The following is a 24,275-nucleotide window of genomic DNA, read 5'->3' on the forward strand; positions in this document are numbered from 1 at the left end:
TGAGGAGGATTATTATGTATAGTGTGTAGTATGTATGTATGAGGAGGATTATTATGTATAGTGTGTAGTATGTATGTATGAGGAGGATCATTATGTATACTGTGTAGTATGTATGTATGAGGATGATTATTATGTATAGTGTGTAGTATGTATGTATAAGGAGGATTATTATGTATAGTGTGTAGTATGTATGTATGAGGAGGATTATTATGTATAGTGTGTAGTATGTTTTGTATGAGGAGGATTATTATGTATAGTGTGTAGTATGTATGTATGAGGAGGATTATTATGTATAGTGTGTAGTATGTATGTATGAGGAGGATTATTATGTATAGTGTGTAGTATGTATGTATGAGGAGGATTATTATGTATAGTGTGTAGTATGGTTTTGTATGAGGAGGATTATTATGTATAGTGTGTAGTATGTATGTATGAGGATGATTATTATGTATAGTGTGTAGTATGTATGTATGATGAGGATTATTATTATGTATAGTGTGTAGTATGTATATATGAGGAGGATTATTATGTATAGTGTGTAGTATGTATGTATGAGGAGGATTATTATGTATAGTGTGTAGTATGTATGTATGAGGAGGATTATTATGTATAGTGTGTAGTATGTATGTATGAGGAGGATTATTATGTATAGTGTGTAGTATGGTTTTGTATGAGGAGGATTAGTATGTATAGTGTGTAGTATGTATGTATGAGGATCATTATTATGTATAGTGTGTAGTATGTATGTATGAGGATCATTATTATGTATAGTGTGTAGTATGTATGTATGAGGATGATTATTATGTATAGTGTGTAGTATGTATGTATGAGGAGGATTATTATGTATAGTGTGTAGTATGTATGTATGAGGAGGATTATTATGTATAGTGTGTAGTATGTATGTATAAGGAGGATTATTATGTATAGTGTGTAGTATGTATGTATGTATGAGGAGGATTATTATGTATAGTGTGTAGTATGTATGTATGAGGAGGATTATTATGTATAGTGTGTAGTATGTATGTATGAGGAGGATTATTATGTATAGTGTGTAGTATGTATGTATGAGGAGGATTATTATGTATAGTGTGTAGTATGTATGTATGAGGAGGATTATTATGTATAGTGTGTAGTATGTATGTATGAGGAGGATTATTATGTATAGTGTGTAGTATGTATGTATGAGGAGGATTATTATGTATAGTGTGTAGTATGTATGTATGAGGAGGATTATTATGTATAGTGTGTAGTATGGTTTTGTATGAGGAGGATTATTATGTATAGTGTGTAGTATGTATGTATGAGGATGATTATTATGTATAGTGTGTAGTATGTATGTATGAGGAGGATTATTATGTATAGTGTGTAGTATGTATGTATGAGGAGGATTATTATGTATAGTGTGTAGTATGTATGTATAAGGAGGATTATTATGTATAGTGTGTAGTATGGTTTGTATGAGGAGGATTATTATGTATAGTGTGTAGTATGTATGTATGAGGATGATTATTATGTATAGTGTGTAGTATGTATGTATGAGGAGGATTATTATGTATAGTGTGTAGTATGGTTTTGTATGAGGAGGATTATTATGTATAGTGTGTAGTATGTATGAGGAGGATTATTATGTATAGTGTGTAGTATGTATGAGGAGGATTATTATGTATAGTGTGTAGTATGTATGTATGAGGATGATTATTATGTATAGTGTGTAGTATGTATGTATGAGGAGGATTATTATGTATAGTGTGTAGTATGTATGTATGAGGAGGATTATTATGTATAGTGTATAGTATGTATGAGGATGATTATTATGTATAGTGTGTAGTATGTATGTATGAGGAGGATTATTATGTATAGTGTGTAGTATGTATGTATGAGGAGGATTATTATGTATAGTGTGTAGTATGTATGTATGAGGAGGATTATTATGTATAGTGTGTAGTATGTATGTATGAGGAGGATTATTATGTATAGTGTGTAGTATGTATGTATGAGGAGGATTATTATGTATAGTGTGTAGTATGTATGAGGATGATTATTATGTATAGTGTGTAGTATGTATGTATGAGGAGGATTATTATGTATAGTGTGTAGTATGTATGTATGAGGAGGATTATTATGTATAGTGTGTAGTATGTATGTATGAGAAGGATTATTATGTATACTGTGTAGTATGTATGAGGATGATTATTATGTATAGTGTGTAGTATGTATGTATGAGGAGGATTATTATGTATAGTGTGTAGTATGTATGTATGAGGAGGATTATTATGTATAGTGTGTAGTATGTATGTATGAGGATGATTATTATGTATAGTGTGTAGTATGGTTTTGTATGAGGAGGATTATTATGTATAGTGTGTAGTATGTATGTATGAGGAGGATTATTATGTATAGTGTGTAGTATGGTTTTGTATGAGGAGGATTATTATGTATAGTGTGTAGTATGTATGTATGAGGAGGATTATTATGTATAGTGTGTAGTATGGTTTTGTATGAGGAGGATTATTATGTATAGTGTGTAGTATGTATGTATGAGGAGGATTATTATGTATAGTGTGTAGTATGTATGTATGAGGAGGATTATTATGTATAGTGTGTAGTATTGTTGTGTATGTGCAGTCATGAATGACTTCCCTTGCACAGTTTCTTCTTCTCTATGATACTGCTGCTCCCCTCCTCCTCCTCCCTCCTCTCCCCCTGGTGCCGGCCATGGAGGCCATGTAATAATAAGAGGAATCGGGGATGTACCTGTGATACTGTAGAGCAGGGAGGGCAGTGCGGTACACAGGGATTATGTGGGGGGGTGAGGGATACATTGTAACATTTCTCTGCTGTGTATAGACCCCTCCTGTAATGACACATGGAATATTCCATCCTCAGCCTGTGATACAATGTTGCGATTCCCATTACTTCTAGTGTTATATGATAATTATGAATATTATTATATGATAATTATGAATGTTATTATATGATAATTATGAATGTTATTATATGATTATTATGAATGTTATTATATGATTATTATGAATGTTATTATATGATTATTATGAATGTTATTATATGATTATTATGGCTCTATATTTATCGGATCACCTGGAAATCCTTCCTGAGTTGTCATGTACCCATTGTGTGTGTGTGGGGGGGGGGGGGGGAGGTAACCTCTCTCACTTCCCTAACCTGTTGCTGCCTCGTATTGTCCTGTGTGTATAGTGTTAGTCCCGCTGCCCCTGTTCCAGCCTGTGACACGTTGTAGCGGTTTCTGTTACGGGGATGTATTAGGCAGACGTCTATCTCCGTGACCTCGGTGACATTGAACGTGATGATTGTTTCCTGTTTGGAAGTGACACGGTCTCTGCAATTGGAAATAATCACTCGATTGTCCTTTGTCATTGTCATTAGTTGTTCAGTGTCCTGATTATTAACTGTTTAGCTGCCACTTTGTCTCGGCTTATTACATCACTATACAGGCAGTCCCCAGATTACATACCAGATAGGTTCCACAGGTTTGTTCTTCGGTTGAATCTGTATGTAAGTCAAAACTGTATATTTTATAATTGTAGATCCAGACAAAATTTATTTTTTCCCCAATGACAATTGTAGTTTCAAAATTTTTTGCTGTAATGGGACCAAGGATTATGAATAAAGCTTCATTACAGACACCTTACAGCTGATCATTGCAGCCTGGGACTATAGTAACATCCAGAGAGGTCCCCAGAGGTCACAGTGGGCAGAGGGGTCTGTCTGTAACTAGGGGTCGTCTGTAAGTCAGGGGACCGCCTGTACTAATGTGACATTCGCTTGTATTGAAGTGTTACTGTAATAGATGACTTTCTGCTGGATCCTGAGAAAAAATACAGTATTCTAGAGTGATGTGATAGAGAGGTCATACATGGGTGCATTAAGCCCTCCAGAGAGGAAAAAGCTCTTTGCTTTGGATTCTTAAAGGGAATGGGGCACATTTACTTACCCGGTCCCTCGGAGTCCCCGAAAGTGCATTGCACTGTGCCGCGATTCACCCATGTGTCGCTTCCCCGCTCAGGTCCGCAGGAGTTCACCTTCTTCTTCCTGGTGCATGTAGGTACATTGGATGTGACACAATTTGGATCTTAAATCCCGCGCTCAGTCTGAATCAGCCGGACCGTCCGACAGCATGTCCCCCGATTCCTATCGCATGAAAGCAGCGCAGCTGCGCCAAAATCCGATCGTGTGCAGCACAGTCCCCTGCTAAATCCATGTCACAGCGGCGCAAATCCCGGAAATGTGCTCCGCGGACCCTTAGTAAATAAGCCCCAATGTGTCAGCAGGTGTGACCATCCAGACTGTATTGTCCCTGGAGAGTTTTGTAACAAGACCTTTGTGTAGGTTGCTACACAGTAGCAGCAGGACTGTGATATATGGATTTATATTTCAGGATTGTAGCTTCTCCTCACACTGCTTTGCTCTGAGATTTGTAATGATAGGATTGTGTCTTCTCCAAGTGCACTGGGGGTATGCCCTCACTGTTGTGTCGGTGCCTTGAACTGCTCCATAACCCATCAGTTCAGCTCTGAGTGAATCAGTTCAGGCCTCTAATTGAATACTACACAAGTTGTTCAGAGCAGTGAGGGGAGGGGAGGGGGTGCAGTGGAGAGGCTCAAGCAGAGAGCACAGAGCACAGCAGTGCAAGCACCAAGCACCATTGCACCTGGAGAAGCTACAATCCTGGAATATAAATCCAAATTTCACAGTAATGCTGCTACTAACAACAAAGGTCTGATTACACATTTCTCCAGGGACAGTACCTAAGACTGGCTGCAGAGAACACAGAGCGCTGCAGTGTGAGGGCACATCCCCCAGGGCACTTGGAAAAGCTACAGTTCTGGAATGTAAATCCATATTTCACACTCCTGCTGCTACTAAAAACATACACAAAGGTCTGATTACACGTCTCTATCATTGGCTGTAGTCTGTGTGGTCACGTGTGCTGACAGGTTCCCTTTACTCTGTCTAACAGAGAAGCATGCCAGCAAATGATTCTCTCTATAGGGGGTACTAATCAGGGCTTCTGCACCATGATAATTGAAAATGCGAGAACTTTTGATTTTTTTCCCCTTTCCGCAACCACCAAACCAGGGGGACATGAAAGGGGGGGGGCGTGGCCGCCCGGGGATGGGCGGGGCTGGTGGGGAGTGGGCCGGCGCGGGTTCATTCCTGTCCCTGCGCCCTCGCTGCCGCTATGAATATTTCCTGGCTGCGTTTATTTCTACGCCGTGTAGTGGATGTGATCTGCTTATATTCCTGTAGATACTGGGATGATCTGGTGATCTGATATTATGTGACCGTTGTGTTACCGGGATCATCAATGCCCCCTGGTCTCTTGTTTGTAGTCCATAGACCTCCACATGTGCTGAAGTCTGACCCAAGCAGAGAACCCCCCCCCCCCCCCACCCCATGGTCAGGGCCCTGGAGGGGCCCCCGATCTCCCAGATTGTCCAGACCTCCCCCACATCAGGTGGATCCTCACTGAACAGATCCGCTCTCTCCTGCTCTCATACATCTGGATTTCCTCCATCGTCTTTTTCAACGTAAAAGGGAAAATGTCTTTGATATGGAAATATCTGTAGCCAGAGGCCTCGCTCCGAGCTCCTGAGCCCCAGCTCAAACCATACCGCAATCCCCCTGTTATGATGTACCGATGACTGCGATCGTGTATATACGGTATAATGGATGGTGTATATACAGTATAATAGTGAGTATATGGTATAGTAGACAGTGTATATACGGTATAATGGATGGTGTATATACAGTATAATAGATAGTGGAAATAATAGACGGTGTATGGTGTGTATACGGTATAATGGATGGTGTATATACAGTATAATAGACGGTGTATGGTGTGTATACGGTATATTAGACGGTGTATGGTGTGTATACGGTATAATAGACGGTGTATGGTGTGTATACGGTATAATAGACGGTGTATGGTGTGTATACGGTATATTAGACGGTGTATGGTGTGTATACGGTATAATAGACGGTGTATGTTGTGTATACGGTATAATAGACGGTGTATGGTGTGTATACGGTATAATAGACGGTGTATGGTGTGTATACGGTATAATAGACGGTGTATGGTGTGTATACGGTATAATAGACGGTGTATGGTGTGTATACGGTATAATAGACGGTGTATGGTGTGTATACGGTATAATAGACGGTGTATGTTGTGTATACGGTATAATATACGGTGTATGGTGTGTATACGGTATAATAGACGGTGTATGGTGTGTATACGGTATAATAGACTGTGTATGGTGTATATACGGTATAATAGACGGTGTATGTTGTGTATACGGTATAATATACGGTGTATGGTGTGTATACTGTATAATATACGGTGTATGGTGTGTATACGGTATAATATACGGTGTATGGTGTGTATACGGTATAATAAACGGTGTATGGTGTGTATACGGTATAATAGACGGTGTATGTTGTGTATACGGTATAATATACGGTGTATGTTGTGTATACGGTATAATAGACGGTGTATGTTGTGTATACGGTATAATATACGGTGTATGGTGTGTATACGGTATAATAGACGGTGTAGGGTGTGTATACGGTATAATAGACGGTGTATGGTGTGTATACGGTATAATAGACGTGTATGGTGTGTATACGGTATAATAGACGGTGTAGGGTGTGTATACGGTATAATGTACCGTGTATGGTGTGTATACGGTATAATAGACGGTGTAGGGTGTGTATACGGTATAATAGACGGTGTATGGTGTGTATACGGTATAATAGACGGTGTATGGTGTGTATACGGTATAATAGACGGTGTAGGGTGTGTATACGGTATAATAGACGGTGTATGGTGTGTATACGGTATATTAGCCCTGTCTGTAGACTGTAGATGATCTCTGTGCAGTTATGTAAACTGTGTCAGCAGTATATAGGAAGAAGGAAAGGTAAAGTAAGAGCAATATTGTGCTAGTTTTCTCACTGTTTTTAGCAAAAATACAGAATTTCACAGATATAATTCCAACCTGTCTCTATCAGTCCTGGTGTACACAATTTGGTTGTCCATGGAAACGACTATAAATCTTCTGACTTTTGTCGGATTCTTTTCATGAATAGCTTCTCTTCTCTGCACACTGCAGTGCTGTATGTCTTCTGCCCCTCCCCCCTGCATTACAAGACTAGCTCAGAAACAGGCACTTCCTGACAGGAAGCAGCAGTGTGCAGAGACTTAGTCTACAAGCTACAGAGGACAAAAGTAGAAGTGACTGTGGGTTGTATTGATTAGGAGAGGCAGCAGAGCTAAATGTGTCATGTATCCATCTCATGTCTCTGATCTGTCTCATCTCTCTTTCTATGTGTCAGATACTAGTGAATGTTCAGAATCTAGATAAAAGTGTAGATAAACCCTGTACCCTGATAATCTAAGCACATTGTCAGCACACAGCATCTCATAGCACAGAGGGATCATGAAGTGTCTGCTTAGAGAGTCCCCGCTCACATTCTGGAGTCTTACACCGACCATCACTGAGTGATAGGAGATAAAACAGCAATAACACAGAGTAACATTACAAATGAAAGGGTTAAAATTATCTTTATTGTGTAAACATCACTAGGGGATTGAAATCTGAGAATTTTTTTTAATGTGAGGCATGTGGAGAATAAAATGCCATTGATGCTCCACTGGGGGATACTGGGAAATATGCAAATAAGTTTTTCAGGATGGGTTCTGCCAAACATTGCCTCTTAGCGATCTTATAAGGCAGCTGCCAAAAGCACGACTTTCAGGAAGACTAATACACGTACACATTCCTGGTGGTCTAAAGGAGAGAAGGTATTAATTGCAATGTCCATGATGGTCTAAGTTAGTTACACATGTTTATTCCTGCTGAAAGACCCCAAGTCTAGTGATAACTTATCTCTATAATTTTATGTGATATCTTCTTCTAACAGAGTCCGTCACAACAAGTAATGTCATGTATGATGGGCTCCGTCTCTGTTTGTGGTAACAGTGGGGGAGCAGGGGAGGCATCGGCCGCAAGGCCGGACAGTAAGGGCGGCTCGGCAGTGGCAATAACATCAAAATCCAGTGCTGTGGTGCGTCCCCCGGTGGGAGAGGGGACAGCCCGGCACTGGTGGCAGCTTCCGGTGCCTCGGCGCCTCTTCATGCTGTTGCCGCTGATCACTTGGTTATGGAGCGGCGGCAGTGTGGAGGGGTCGCTGAGGCTGAGGGCTCCGGACCTCCGAAGCCTAAAGTCCTATTTTGTGTTGGTGTTGGGGATAGTCTGCAGAGGAGTGCTGAGGAAGGTGGGGATCAGCGGTGCCACATACCAGCCAAAGATCAGCGGCGACTCTTACCTTCCCCTAAGAAAAGTAAAATAACATCTGCTACCGATGATGCGGAGGGCACAAGTGTGACACAAGTCGGGGTCCCCTCTGGGCGATGCTCTGCGGGGGGACCCTCGTCCCTTGTGCCTGAAGATGCCGAGGTGGTCATGTCCCCTGATGTTGTTGCTGGTCCAGCCAGTGTAAGTGGTGTCAGTAATGTTGTGGTGGATAATGTGAATGGTGTGAGTGGTGCAGAATCTTTTCCAGCTTTGGGGGTGAGTGATGGAGTGACTGGTGGTGTGAGTGGCATGGCTGAGTGTAACATGCAGGTGGGTTGTGTTAATGTGGTGGGTGCAGGGGTTGGTCCGGTTGCTCCCCCAGTGGCGGCCCCTATTAAGAGCTATGCCAGTGTCGCTGCTGGGGGAAGTAGGGTTCCATCATCCTAGTCTCTGGGCTCTGGAGACGGCTTTTTGCAGCGGCGCCTCCTGCAGGCCTTACAGAAGGGAGAAAGGACGATCAATGTAGCGGGGCAGGAGGTTGATTTGTCGTTTTGGATAGAGAGGCACGGCCTGTCTGCCTTCCGAGAGCAAAGACGCAGGGAGATATCATGGTCGCTCCCGACAACCGGGCCGGGTGCTAACCGTAGGAATGTGGTCCGTCTTCGGTGGCGTGGCAGTGATGTGTGTCCCCCGCGGGCACGGGTAGTTGAGCTGCTGCTGAGGATGGACTTCAAGGCGGCTGACATCTTTGCCTTGATCCATCCCTATGGTACATCTGAGTTTGATGTCAGCTTTGTTCGGCCGGAGGGGCTTGAGCTCTTCTGGTCCAACTATGAGCTGAGATACAACGAGCCCGAGTGGCGGGACTTTGCTGTGCAAGCAGTGTCCCGCCAGAGCGAACTCAAGAAAGTGACCGTTCTTACCCGTAACAAATCACTATCTTGCTTTGACATCATGACCTGGATGAATCGTTATGGAGAGGTACTGGGATTACCAGAAAAAAACTGTGATGAGTATGGTATCTGGTCAGGGGCCTGGACCTTCATGGTGAAGTTAAGGCGTTAAGGTAACTCAGACGCCCACATCCCTTCATCAGCCTTCCTGGGGAGGGATCGGATCCTGATCTTCTACCGGGGGCAGCCTAAGCTGTGTCACAGGTGCGGTGACCCCACACGAGGATAATAGGGCGTGTAGGCTAGAGGAAAAGCGTAAAGCGTAAGCGTGGCGCCAAAAAGAAGAAAAAGGGTAAAAAGAAGGGAGGAGATGTAAGATCTTCTCCCACCCTGACTAAGGTACCCAAGGAAGGTGCAACCAAACGCCCCCCCCCCCCCCCCGGTGGTCGAACTTTCAAATCGATTCCTGGCCCTGGACGGAGCCTCTCCTGCCGATGGAGGGGCTGAGGGTGAAGGGCCAGAGGTGGCGGAGCCTGCAGGATGTGCCGAGTCTCCCCCTGGGGAGTCGGGGTCCTCAGGAGGGGAGACTGGCCCAGAGTCTGGAGACGAGGATGAGGAGGCAGGTCCTGGATCTGCCCCTGAAGCATCAGAGGTGCGGGAGATGGACACCACAATATGTCTAAAAAGGGGGGGTTCATTTCCCGAGGGTGGTGGTAAGATGGGTAAAAAGAAAGCACTCATGATGGCGGCACCCACTAGGTTGACGCTGGCATCCATTAATGTCGCCAGCATTAAGTCTAATGCGGCTAGATTTGCGGCCTCTGATTTTCTCGGCCGTGTTGAAGCCGACATTTTATTTTTGCAGGAGACCAGGCTGCCAGATTTGGCGGCCGTGTTTAAAGCTAAGAGGGAATGGAGACACCTTCGTATTAGTCTCTTGTGGCCGAGCCGTATAGCGGAGTGGCGGTCCTTTTTACCGCACCGGTAGAATGCCGACGAGTTATTGAGTTAGAAATGGGGAGGTGCCTGATCCTGGATGTCCTCATGAAGGGACAAGAACTTCGTCTTATTAACATCTATGGTCCCCAGTCCAAGTGGGACAGGAAGTGTCTCTTTATGAGGATCAAGCCCTACCTTTTTACAAGTCGGCAGGTGGTCTTTGGAGGGGACTTCAATGCTGTCACGAGGTCCCAGGATAGGGGAGGTTCCAGTGACAAGCTGACTTATGGTAGCGTCGCTCTTAATAGCATAGCCAGTGAGGCTCGCCTGGTGGATGTCCACATCCGGCACACCCCAGGCCACGCGGGGTTCACCTATTATAGGGGTAGCTGCAGGTCTAGAATAGACAGGTTTTATTTAAAGGAGGAAGCCATCTCTTCAGCAGTGTCCGTTGTTGAGGTGGAGTTCTCCGACCACTGTTTAATTTTGTTTTCTCTGAATGTTACAGAGACCCCCCGGATGGGAAGAGGCTACTGGAAGCTCAATTCGTCTCTCCTGGAAGAAGCGGAGATCAGACAATCCTTTGAGGACTTTCTTCAGAGCCAGGTACCATTGCTGGGCCTTTGTAGCAGTAAGTCAGAGTGGTGGGAGATGCTCAAGAAAAGGGTGGCGAGATTCTTCCGCCAGCTCTCGAGCCTCAGGAGCCTGGACAGGTACCGCCTCTATCAGGGCCTAAGGAGGAAACTCGAGCATCTCGTCTCGACTGGAGGTAGTCGTGAGGACATCTCCAGAGTGAAATCCTTGCTGAAGAGGTGTCAGTACGATAGACACGCATCTTTGTTTTTTGAGAGGGATTACGGGAAATACCGCTCGCCCGATCCTTACAGAAACTGCAAGATGTCAGTGAATGGTAAAGTTGTCACAGGACTGGTTGACAGTACGGGATCCCTGAAAAGGTCCAGATCAGGGATTCTGGAGGTCATCAGATCCTTCTACTCGCACCTCTTGGGCAGGAAGGATCTAGATCGGGATGTGATGTCGGCTTTCCTGGCTGAAACTGTCCCTGAGCCAGGAGTAGACCCCTCTCTTGATGTTTTGACAGAGATGATCAGGGAAGAGGAAGTCAGCCGGGCGATTGAAGGGCTTGCCCTCAAGAAATCGCCGGGTCCGGATGGCTTAACATCCAAATTTTATAAGACCTTTAAGGACGCCTTGGTTCCCCTCTTGACTGAGGTATTCAATGAGTGTCTTTCCTCGGGCGCTCTCCCGAAGTCAATGAGGAGGTCTGCCCTGATCATCCTGTCAAAGGGTATGGACCGATCTCGTATTGAGAACTGGCGTCCCATAAAGCTTCTCAATACCGACAGAAAGGTTTTGGCAAAGGTGCTGTTTAATCGGCTGGTGCAGTTTGCGCCCCGGCTCCTTTCGGCAACCCAGCACTGCTCTGTCCCAGGCCGCAGTACATTTAGTGCTGTGCTTTGTGTTCGGGAGGCAGTGGAGCAGGACAGGGCTGGTAACTTGAAGGGATACTTGCTGTCCTTGGATCAGGCAAAAGCGTTTGATCGGGTTAGCCACGAGTGCCTCTGGTCTGTCCTTCTGAGGTATGGCCTGCCGGGGGAGTTTGTCAATTGGCTTTGTATGTTTTGTATGCAGGGGCAGAGAGTTTCCCGCTTGTGAACGGTTGGATTGGCCGCTCTTTTGAGGTCGGGTCTGGTGTTCGCCAGGGTTGTCCTCTGAGCCCACTTTTATACGTGTTCGCGATCGACCCATTCCTTAGGAGGGTTGATCGTGGGCCGTTGGTGGGAGTCGGGATGGACCAGGTGGCACCGGAAGCCACTCTAAGGGTGGTAGCGTACGCCGATGACGTCACTGTTTTTGTGTCCTCGAGAGGGGAGGCGCAATGGGTGATGTCAGAGGTCGACCGCTACTTAGAGGCTTCTGGGTCCAAGATCAACTGGGATAAGTGTGAGAGTCTCTGGCTGGGAGAGGGAGGTCCAGGCTTTGATCTCCCGGACACTCTTCCAGGGCCCCAAGACTCTGCCAAAGTTCTCGGCATCGAATTTGGCCAGGGGGATTACCCCATGCAAAACTGGGATGGCAGGCTTAAGATCGCCGCTCAGAAGGTGGACCAGTGGAAGGGTTGGTCTTTGACCCACAGAGAAAGGGTTAATCTGATCAAAACTTACCTGCTCCCGTTGCTGATTTACCTGGGCAGTGTGTGCATGTTGCCAGAACCCCTCTGGACTCGGGTCTACAGTCTGTTCTTCCAGCTGTTATGGGGGAATAGGCTGAACCTAATCAAGAGGGAGGTTACTTACCGCACGAGGAGACAAGGAGGGTTGTGTATGGTCAACCCTGTGGTGTTCCTAGTGAATACCTTTCTTAAGATCAATGTAGCAAACCTCTGGAAAGAGAGGGCTCCTCCGTGGGTATACTCCTGCAGGGGATGGTTTCGACCTTTCTTCCAGGAATGGGAGACAGGAGGGTAAGTGAAGGATCTTCGTACACCGCATGGGCATCTTCCGGCTTACGCTACCCCGGTTCTGAAGGTGATTCGCCGGTGGGGTCTGGGAATGTGGGAGATCAGGACCAAGTCGAGGAAACTCCTTGACAAAAGGGTTCTGTTTGCCCGTTTCCAGAAGCCTCTGGCCCTCAGGGATTGCCCAAGTCGGGATCTTGGGGTGGGTTTCAGTTTATTGAATTCTATCCGGATCCCCTTGAAGTTTTGGGACGTGACTTGGCGCTGCTTCCATGGAAAGCTGTGTGTGAGGGACAATCTGAAGTGTAGGAGCTCTGAGGAAAGGGGTTGTCCCCGGGAGGAGTGCGGTGGCCTGCTGGAGAGCATGGACCACTTCCTGCTTCAGTGCCCCTTTAACACAGAGGTGTACAACCGGGTGGGCGCTTCCATCCATTGGCCCGGGTTGGCCGGTCTCTCCTATGCGGAGTGGGCCTATGGAGCATTCAGAGGCCTGGGTGGCCGGGACTGATGCACGTTATTTCTAGTCAGTCTAGTGGTCAGGTACCACACGTGGAACGCACGGTGTTTAGTATCGACGCAGCGTAAAATCCTCCCGGTGGATGAGGTGGTTAGGAACATTCTGGGTGACCTGGTGAAGGTGCGCTCTCTGGAGTATGAGAGGCTGGGCACGGGGAGGGCCTCTCTCCTTTGGAGGGGGTTCTCCTTTAGTGTCCCTTAGTCTGTCATCTCCTCTCCTGGTGTTGGGCTGATGCTGCACTGTAGATTTTTGTTTTGTGTTCTGGGCATGTGGTGATGTAGGGGCTTGCAGGCGCCGAACCTGGGCTTTATGTGGTTTGGATTGATGTTGTTCAGATTTTATTTGTATTCTGTTTTTCTTTGTTATGTTGTAAATACTGTATATATTGTATATATTGTATATAGTGGGGTTTGGGACACAGTGTTAGGTTGGGAGGGGGGTGATGGTGGTGGGACTTATGAACTGACCTTGGACTCTATGACCCTGGGCACTGGTCTGGACTACTTAACGCAAACTTTGGACGTTAGACCAGTGTCTGGGGGGAAGGGGAGGGTGCGGGCGAGGGATCTAGTTTAGTGTAGTGTTATGTGTATTTGTTATTATATATTTAGAAAAAAAAAACGGGTGTGGGATGTGATCTGTGTGGGGTGGTTTGTTATTAGAGGGTGTGGGGTGGGTTTATGTATATTTATGGTCATTTTTGTTTATTTGTGGGTGTGGCTTGTCATTGTTTATTGGTTTGGTTTAGGATGTGATAATCGGTTGGGTGGGGGTTGTGGTATTTGGTATTTATTCATTTCGGTGTATTTTAAGTTATTGTTTTTGCTAGGTGTGAATGTGGCTGGACCAGCAGGTAAGATATTGTATATATTGTATATTATGTTTTGTTTGTGTTATGTTTTTTTACTTTTATATAAAATAAAAGATCTACAGGATAAGTAATGTCATGTATGTACACAGCTATGGCCTCTGCAGGAGGTAAAGGGTTAAGCAGTCATTCTTCCTCATTAGGTGAGGTATATGTAGTTATATAGTAACTTCCTCCATACATGGTGAGATGTAATACTTTGGTGCACACATCAGAGGTGCGGGTGGTCTGGAGGGCAGGATGTGTTGTATGAAGGTGCCCAGGATGACGGGTGACTTTGTGCTTGTCTCGGCCATACCCCATGTAGTAGATATTACACGCTGCTATGTGTAGTGATAGCGGGGATACAATTATCACATGTGCAGAGCATCCAGTGCACTGATAACACGAGCCGACCGCATGGAGTCTCACAGGGACCATAACTAGTTTAGTGTTCATGGTGTTTAGTTTTATGAAGACTTGGTTTTTGCAGGACGTGTTGCATCTCTTATTGACTCCTGGTAATTTTTTTGAATCTATAACATTTCTTTGTTGACTGATAACTACATTTTGAGAGGCGCTTAATTTATATAGTTGTTTTATAAGTTACAAAATTTAGCTTCTTTCTGATGCTTAAAGGGGTTGTCCGAGACTGGGTGGCTGGGGAGGTGTCCGGCGTCGCACTGCTCCCTCCAAGCCACCGTCTGTTTACAGGGGCAGGGAAATTCCACTCTTGCACCTATAAAGCACTGGGAATGGTTTCGGGTGGGCGTGCTTGTCCATAAGGTGCAAGGTAGAGAAATAGGGGGCGTGGCACGTAGGGAGCACCGCATGGGACACCGGGAGCACCGGATGAGGTAAGTACTAGTTATATCTTTTATGCAGCCCCTTTAATTTTTACTAACATTTCCATCTACAGAGCTGTGTGATTGATTTTTCCAGACATCCTTTAGTTCTTCTTGGTTTATATATAATATTTAATTTTGTATTTGGGGGGTGGGGGGGACGGAGGAGGCTCGAAAAGTCAGTTTGAGCATAAATTTTATTTTCTCAATTTAAAGGAAATCTTCCATCAAAATCCATCCTGATAAACTAGGGACACTTATTCACCGATCCAGTCACCGTGACTGTGGTATCTTCTTATAGTTGTTATCTATTGCCTCCCTCCTTCGAATATAAATTTTTATAATAATGCTAATGAGCCTGAAGGTCTCTTGGGAGTGTTACCAAAGCCTCTTTATGCTGTACCTTCACAGGCTGTTACACTGTGCAGGTGAACTTCCCCCTCTCACTGTGTGAGATTACATCAGGTAGAGGGATGGGCAAGTGCTGAAGGAGGAAGGGGAAGCGGGGGAAACAGTGTAACAGTCTGTGAAGCTACAGTATGGGGGGCTCCGGTAACACCCCCAGAGCCCTTGATTTTAGAAGGAAGGTGGCCATGGTTAACACATATAAGAAGATTACCACAGTCCCGGTGCCTGGATCTATGAGTAATGTCCCTGGTTTATCAGGATGGATTTTCGTGGCAGATTTCCTTTTAGTTTCTTCAACAGGTGTGACCACCCCCTTACCCCCGCTGTAGGGGGCACTATAATGACTACAGGTTTGACAATCCCATGGTCTTGTACTACAGAACACTCATTGGTTTACATATGGAGCTGTTGCTGGGTCGCTGTATATTGGTATTATTGGGGTATGGCGGTATAATCCTAGCAATGTATTGCAGTTTTTGGTGCTATTTCCTAAAACTGGTGACATTGTTTCCATCTCTGATGGGCTGGTAACTGATGACACCATTGTGTTACATGATGAGTAGAGCGAGGAAGAGCAGGTGATGACACCATTGCACCACGATGGTGGGAAATAGAGATGAGAATTTAGTTCTTAACCTTTGAGACCAGGATGAACTTTTTTTTTACGACAGCTTCTCCAAAATGTCATAACTGGTAATTGTGGAGCCGGGGGGGAAACCAGAAGAGGAAGTCATTCACTTCCCCTTTTATATGTCAGTGTGACGACTCCGCCTGAAACCTGCACATAGATGATCGATACTGCAGACATGATCAGGGCTGGCACAGGGCAGGAGGAAGGTCAGAGGTCAACTCCATATGAAGACAGATGAGACCCGACCAGCGCCAGACACAAGGCACCAGCAAACACACAAGGTACAGAACTTCTTCTACTTATAAACACCCTGCACCCATCCAGATCCGCTATATGCCAGAACTGTCATAGGATTCATTTGTCAAGAAGATGTGCTGCTTTATCCACTGATTTTGGCAAGTTATACCAGATATAGAAGGTTCAGTTACCCACCAGCCATATTTGTACTGTAATATCTGCCAAATAGAAGATCCAAATTTTAACTTTTGCTAAAGGAGACTGCAAGCAATGCTGGGTAATTTCCTATCAGCACTATTATAGCAGTTATATTCTTGTACATAGGGGGCAGTATTATAGTAGGTATATTCTTGTACATAGGGGACAGTATTATAGTAGTTATATTCTTGTACATAGGGGTCAGTATTATAGTAGTTATATTCTTGTACATAGGGGACAGTATTATAGTAGTTATATTCCTGTACATAGGGGGCAGTATTATAGTAGTTATATTCTTGTACATAGGGGGCAGTATTATAGTAGTTATATTCTTGTACATAGGGGGCAGTATTATAGTAGTTATATTCTTGTACATAGGGGCAGTATTATAGTAGTTATATTCCTGTACATAGGAGGCAGTATTATAGTAGTTATATTCTTGTACATAGGGGGCAGTATTATAGTAGTTATATTCCTGTACATAGGGGGCAGTATTCTAGTAGTTATATTCTTGTACATAGGGGGCAGTATTATAGTAGTTATATTCCTGTACATAGGGGGCAGTATTATAGTAGTTATATTCTTGTACATAGGGGGCAGTATTATAGTAGTTATATTCTTGTACATAGGGAGCAGTATTATAGGAGTTATATTCTTGTACATAGGGAGCAGTATTATAGTAGTTATATTCCTGTACATAGGGGGCAGTATTATAGTAGTTATATTCTTGTACATAGGGAGCAGTATTATAGTAGTTATATTCTTGTACATAGGGGGCAGTATTATAGTAGTTATATTCTTGTACATAGGGGGCAGTATTATAGTAGTTATATTTTTTTACATAGGGGGCAGTAAAAACTGTATATTGTAATAGTACAGGACATATAAGGCCTTTCTTGTGCCCTAGTTGTTCTACAACTTCCTGTCTGCGAACAGATGTTTCTGACAACTATATATTTAAATCTCAGGGACTGTATTGTGATGTGAGTAATGATAAATATTTTTGTGGTAGTATCTTATGTTTCATTTCTATATAGCCATGTTACTGCTTATAAATATATGCAGATCAGGCTTTGCTGGGATTTCCTGCTGGGGGAGGGAGCAGCTGTGTCATCTGATGTCTTTATAAAACTGTGAGAAAACCCAACTTTGCTTTTCCAGCATTTCGAGATTATTTCCCCCCTGATCCCTTTTCACTTTAATTGTAGTTTCATTATTTTTAGAATTGTATTTTTTAGACTCTTTTCCATTTTAGAAGTGAAGTTACTTTCTGCCAGTGCGGAGGATTATCATATTAATGCACAGGGGATTATTATGGATCGATGTGTCTATGGCTGCAGGGCCGAATAGTATATTCATTTTTGGTAAACTATCTCGTCCTGCAGGACTGTCTGGAAGGGTTAATAATCTTTTCTTTTTGATTTTTTTTATGCTTTGCTTCTTAAGACTATGGATTTAATTGAAGTCACTTCTACCTACAGTAGGTCAGAAGTTGATGTTTTGTTGTAGTTGGTAATTATTTCATGTGTGGACCATATAGACATCACCAGTGGGCCCCGGGCTGTGCACACGACTAGGCCCCCCCCCAGCATCCAAACAAACATGTGCCCGGATGTTAGGAATTAAGTGCGACTCTATATCCTCCATATCTTCTATATTATTATAAAATAATTTAATGATGAACTACAATCATGTTCTTATATCCCATCTATTTAGGAGTCCAATCATATTCCCTACCTACAGGAATCCCTACATCCCGACTACCATCCAAACCAGATCTCCCAGACAGTGTAGGAGATGTGGATGCTGCCCCTGGCCCGGGCTCTATGCTCTGCAGCTGTACCCCCCTCATAATGTACATACTCACGTATAAACCGAGGCTCCTAATGTTACCACAAAAAGTGATTGACTGGAGTATAAGCCCTGGGGTAGGAAATGCAAATGCTACTCTAACAACATGTCCAGCAGCAGCCGCACCTCATTAATCAAATGTCCACAGCAGATGCCCCCCTTTAATGAAATTTCCTGCCAGATCCCCCCTTTAACGAATTGTCCACCCAAGATCCCCCTTTAATGAATTGTCCACCACACATGCCCCCCTTTAATGAAACGTCCACCCCAGATGCCCCCCTTTAATGAAATGTCCACCCCAGATGCCCCCCTTTAATGAAACGTCCACCCCAGATGCCCCCCTTTAATGAAATGTCCACCCCAGATGCCCCCTTTAATGGAATGTCCACCCCTGATGCCCCCCTTTAATGAAATGTCCACCCCTGATGCCCCCCTTTAATGAAATGTCCACCCCAGATGCCCCTTTAATGGAATGTCCACCCCAGATGCCCCTTTAATGGAATGTCCACCCCAGATGCCCCTTTAATGGAATGTCCACCCCAGATGCCCCTTTAATGGAATGTCCACCCCAGATGCCCCTTTAATGGAATGTCCACCCCAGATCCCTCCTTTCATGAAATGTCCACAGCAGGGCCCTCTTGAAAGAAAAAAAAAAAATCTATACTCACCTTCCGGCTTCTTCTCCCCTGCCCGGCGGCTCTGACTTCAGCTCCCGGCCCGGGCACATACACCGTGACACGGCGATGTCGTGTCATATGTCACTATGACACTATGCCGTGTCATAGTGAGAGTGATGCGCCCTGGCCTGAAGAGCAGAAGACGGAGCCGTGGGGCCTGGGAGAAGAAGCCGGAAGGTGAGTATAGATTTTTTTTTTTTTTTAAGAATGATTGCGGATATTCATAAAGGGCGGGAGTGGGCCCGTCCGAAGCCAAGGGCCCCCGGGTGCCCGCCCATACTGCCTATATGAAGATCTGTCATTGGACATCAACCCCAGTGATAAGATTATTTTAATTTATTCATAGATGTTTGGTGGGTGGAGCTCACATCAGAGCTCCTCCCTTAGCTCATTGCTCTACAGAGATATTAGAATACATACATTAGCTGCGACCTGTAGGAGCTGGAAGGGAGCATTAAGTAGGGGGCATAAAGAACAATAGGGGGAATTTAGAGAGATAGGGCATATAGAGATAAATGGGGGTAACATTGCTGGATGGGGCATATAGAGATAAATGGGGGTAGTATTGCTGGATGGGGCATATATAGATAAGTGGGGGTAATATTGCTGGATGGGGCATATAGAGATAAATGGGGGTAACATTGCTGGATGGGGCATATAGAGATAAATGGGGGTAGTATTGCTGGATGGGGCATATAGAGATAAATGGGGGTAGTATTGCTGGATGGGGCATATAGAGATAAATGGGGGTAATATTGCTGGATGGGGCATATAGAGATAAATGGGGGTAGTATTGCTGGATGGGGCATATAGAGATAAATGGGGGTAGTATTGCTGGATGGGGCATATAGAGATAAATGGGGGTAATATTGCTGGATGGGGCATATAGAGATAAATGGGGGTAGTATTGCTGGATGGGGCATATAGAGATAAATGGGGGTAGTATTGCTGGATGGGGCATATATAGATAAGTGGGGGTAATATTGCTGGATGGGGCATATAGAGATAAATGGGGGTAGTATTGCTGAATGGGGCATATATAGATAAGTGGGGGTAATATTGCTGGATGGGGCATATAGAGATAAATGGGGGTAGTATTGCTGGATGGGGCATATAGAGATAAATGGGGGTAGTATTGCTGGATGGGGCATATATAGATAAGTGGGGGTAATATTGCTGGATGGGGCATATAGAGATAAATGGGGGTAGTATTGCTGGATGGGGCATATATAGATAAGTGGGGGTAATATTGCTGGATGGGGCATATAGAGATAAATGGGGGTAGTATTGCTGGATGGGGCATATATAGATAAGTGGGGGTAATACTGCTGGATGGGGCATATATAGATAAGTGGGGGTAATATTGCTGGATGGGGCATATATAGATAAGTGGGGGTAATATTGCTGGATGGGGCATATATAGATAAGTGGGGGTAATATTGCTGGATGGGGCATATAGAGATAAATGGGGGTAATATTGCTGGATGGGGCATATAGAGATAAATGGGGGTAGTATTGCTGGATGGGGCATATATAGATAAGTGGGGGTAATATTGCTGGATGGGGCATATAGAGATAAGTGGGGGTAATATTGCTGGATGGGGCATATAGAGATAAGTGGGGGTAATATTGCTGGATGGGGCATATATAGATAAGTGGGGGTAATATTGCTGGATGGGGCATATAGAGATAAGTGGGGGTAATATTGCTGGATGGGGCATATATAGATAAGTGGGGGTAATATTGCTGGATGGGGCATATAGAGATAAGTGGGGGTAATATTGCTGGATGGGGCATATAGAGATAAGTGGGGGTAATATTGCTGGATGGGGCATATATAGATAAGTGGGGGTAACATTGCTGGATGGGGCATATAGAGATAAGTGGGGGTAACATAGCTGGATGGGGTGGGGCATATAGAGATAAGTGGGGGTAACATAGCTGGATGGGGTGGGGCATATAGAGATAAATGGGGGTAATATTGCTGGTTGGGCATTTGGAGAATATGTATGAAAACCGCAGCAGTCAGATAAAAAGATGAAAGTCTTGTAGAAGTCTGATCTTTTCTTTGAGAGAGAAATTATTAGACATAAAACATCTCTGATTCTTTCATCCTGACTCTGCCAAGTTTCGTATTCACCTTCCGGATCCTCTGTTGTTACTTATTGATTCGAGCCGACTAAACAGTATCTTCTTCATAACTCGCCGTAGTGTCGATAGAGGGTTAAAAAATGGCTGCATTTAGATCTAAACAGCCCCACATCAGTCTACAGGTTGTGTCTGGTATTGCAGGACAAAACAAAGAGACAGACAGGAGTTTGCAAAATTTCAAAAAATTTCCATTTAGCAAATGAGAAGCCGAAGTCCCTAATTTTAACACAAAAAACTGGGAAAACTCGGAAAACCTATTGACTCAGGTATAAGCCAAGGGTGGAAAATGCATTGGTCACAGCTTCCCCCCAGTATATAGCCAGCCATCTGCCCCAGTATATAACCAGCCCCCTGTCGCAGTATATAGCCAGCCCCCTGCCGCAGTATATAGTCTGCCAGTCCCTCCCCCATAGTATATAGTCAGCACCTTCCCCCAAATATATGGCCAGCCCTCTGCCCCAGTATATAGCCAACCCCCTGCCCCAGTATATAGCCTGCCAGCCCCTGCCCCAGTGTATATAGTCAGCACCTTCCCCCCCAGTATATAGCCAACCCCCTGCCCCAGTATATAGCCTGCCAGCCCCTGCCCCATAGTATATAGTCAGCACCTTCCCCCCCAGTATATGGCCAGCCCTCTGCCCCAGTATATAGCCAACCCCGTGCCCCAGTATATAGCCTGCCAGCCCCTGCCCCATAGTATATAGTCAGCACCTTTCCCCCCAGTATATGGCCAGCCCCCTGCCCCATCATGCAAACTCACCTTTCCGGCGCCCCCCGCGGGTCTTTTGTGCGATCTGTCTGTCAGAGGCAGGTCCGCGTGGCGCACAGCTCTTACGTCAGAGTGTGTGCCGGCACACACAATACCATCACAGTGGCAGTGGTTGAAGTCAGAGTTGTGTGTCGCAGGGACCTGCTGGTGACGGACGGATTGCACAAAAGACCTGCAGGGGGGGGGGGCTGGGGGCTCAGGGATTGTCGGAAAGGTGAGTTTGGGATTTTTTTTTAACTCATGTATAAGCCAAGTTTGGATTTTATAGCACATTCGGCTTATACTTGAGTATATATAGTAGATATTTTTGCTGATTTATTAACTACGAAAAGCTGAAATATCGTAGTATTCAGACCCTTTGTTGTGATGCTCATATTTAACTAACATGCTGTCCATTTCCATCTGATCCTCCTTGAGATGGATCTACTCCTTCATTGGAGTCCAGATGTGTTTATTTAAACTGATTGGACTTGATTAGGAGAGGCACAAACCTGTCTATGTAAGACCTCACAGTGCATGTCAGAGCACATGAGAATCTTGAGGTCTAAGGAACTGCCCAAGGACCTCCGAGACAGAAATACCAGGGGCCAAATACTTATCACTGGGGGCCAAATACTTTTTGCCGGGGGCTGAATACTTATCACCGGGGGCTGAATACTTATCACCGGGGGCTGAATACTTATCACCGGGGGCTGAATAATTATCACCAGGGGTTGAATACTTATCACCAGGGGGGTTGAATACTTATCAACGGGGGCTGAATACTCATCAACGGGGGCTGAATACTTATAACCAGGGGCCGAATACTTATCACCGGAGGCCGAATACTTATCACCGGAGGCTGAATACTTATCACCGGAGGCTGAATACTTATCACCGGGGCTGAATACTCATCACCGGGGGCTGAATACTCATCACCGGGGGCTGAATACTCATCACCGGGGGCTGAATACTCATCACCGGGGGCTGAATACTCATCACCGGGGGCTGAATACTCATCACCGGGGGCTGAATACTCATCACCGGGGGCTGAATACTCATCACCGGGGGCTGAATACTCATCACCGGGGGCTGAATACTCATCACCGGGGGCTGAATACTCATCACCGGGGGCTGAATACTCATCACCGGGGGCTGAATACTCATCACCGGGGGCTGAATACTCATCACCGGGGGCTGAATACTCATCACCGGGGGCTGAATACTCATCACCGGGGGCTGAATACTTATCACCGGGGGCTGAATAATTATCACCGGGGGTTGAATACTTATCACCAGGGGGGTTGAATACTTATCACCAGGGGGGTTGAATACTCATCAACGGGGGCTGAATACTCATCAACGGGGGCTGAATACTCATCACCGGGGGCTGAATACTCATCACCGGGGGCTGAATACTCATCACCAGGGGCTGAATACTTATCACCGGGGGCTGAATACTTATCACCGGGGGCTGAATACTTATAACCAGGGGCCGAATACTTATCACCAGGGGCTGAATACTTATCACCAGGGGCCGAATACTCATCACCGGGGGCCGAATACTCATCACCGGGGGCTGAATACTTATCACCGGGGGCTGAATAATTATCACCAGGGGTTGAATACTTATCACCGGGGGCTGAATACTTATCACCAGGGGCTGAATACTCATCACCAGGGGCTGAATACTTATAACCAGGGGCCGAATACTTATCACTGGTGGCTGAATACTTATCACCAGGGGCTGAATACTTATCACAGGGGGCTGAATACTCATCACCGTGGGCTGAATACTCATCACCGGGGGCTGAATACTCATCACCGGGGGCTGAATACTCATCACCGGGGGCTGAATACTTATCACCGTGGGCTGAATACTCATCACCGGGGGCTGAATACTCATCACCAGGGGCTGAATACTTATCACCGGGGGCCGAATACTTATCACCAGCCGGTTTGGGGGGTAGCCCGCAGGCCAAGCCTTTGAGGGGGCCCAAACTACCCACCAAATTTTATACTGAGAAGGACCTTAACCCATGAAATCTTTGTGATCTGTTTCTGCAATTCTGTATTTGGGCATCTGTGGTATATGATGGTACACATCTCTCCAGTGACAATACAAAACACTGGCTGCAGAGAGCACAGAGCACAGCAGTGTGAGGACATGCTCCCAGTTCACTTTGAGAAGCTACAATCCTGGAATATATAAATCCACATATCACAGTCCTGCTGCTACTAACAATAAATGTATGATTACACATCTCTCCAGGGACAATATATAACACTGGCTGACAGGATCACTTTAATCTAAGGTGTGAACAGAACCGTCTGATCCTTCAGTGAAGGAATTTGACAGAAATCAATATATCCTATTCATCTTATTATATTGTAATTTTTTTATTTTTGGGAATTTTTATTACAGAGAACGCTCATCAGGACCCAAACGCTGAGGGGTATTTATAATTCGGATAATCTCCTGGCAGTTGCGTTTTTCTCTCCCGTGTTCTGGCCT

General features: G+C 45.1%; 1 protein-coding gene across 4 annotated transcripts in view; it reads left to right on the forward strand.

Moving 5' to 3' along the window:
* The window catches only part of CYRIB (CYFIP related Rac1 interactor B), a 130,100-nt gene that overhangs the window by 11,066 nt on the left and 94,759 nt on the right, over positions 1-24,275 (forward strand). The window contains exon 1 of one of the 4 annotated variants that reach the window (XM_072151189.1): positions 16,029-16,179. The exons of the other annotated variants lie outside the window; for them this stretch is intronic. The gene's annotated coding sequence lies outside the window, so the exon portion shown is untranslated. Of the gene's footprint in view, positions 1-16,028; positions 16,180-24,275 lie in introns of those variants that run through there. 4 annotated transcript variants of the gene reach the window in all.

The sequence above is a fragment of the Engystomops pustulosus genome, chromosome 5, assembly GCF_040894005.1.
Source record: "Engystomops pustulosus chromosome 5, aEngPut4.maternal, whole genome shotgun sequence".
In the NCBI taxonomy this organism is placed as follows: Eukaryota; Metazoa; Chordata; class Amphibia; order Anura; family Leptodactylidae; genus Engystomops; species Engystomops pustulosus.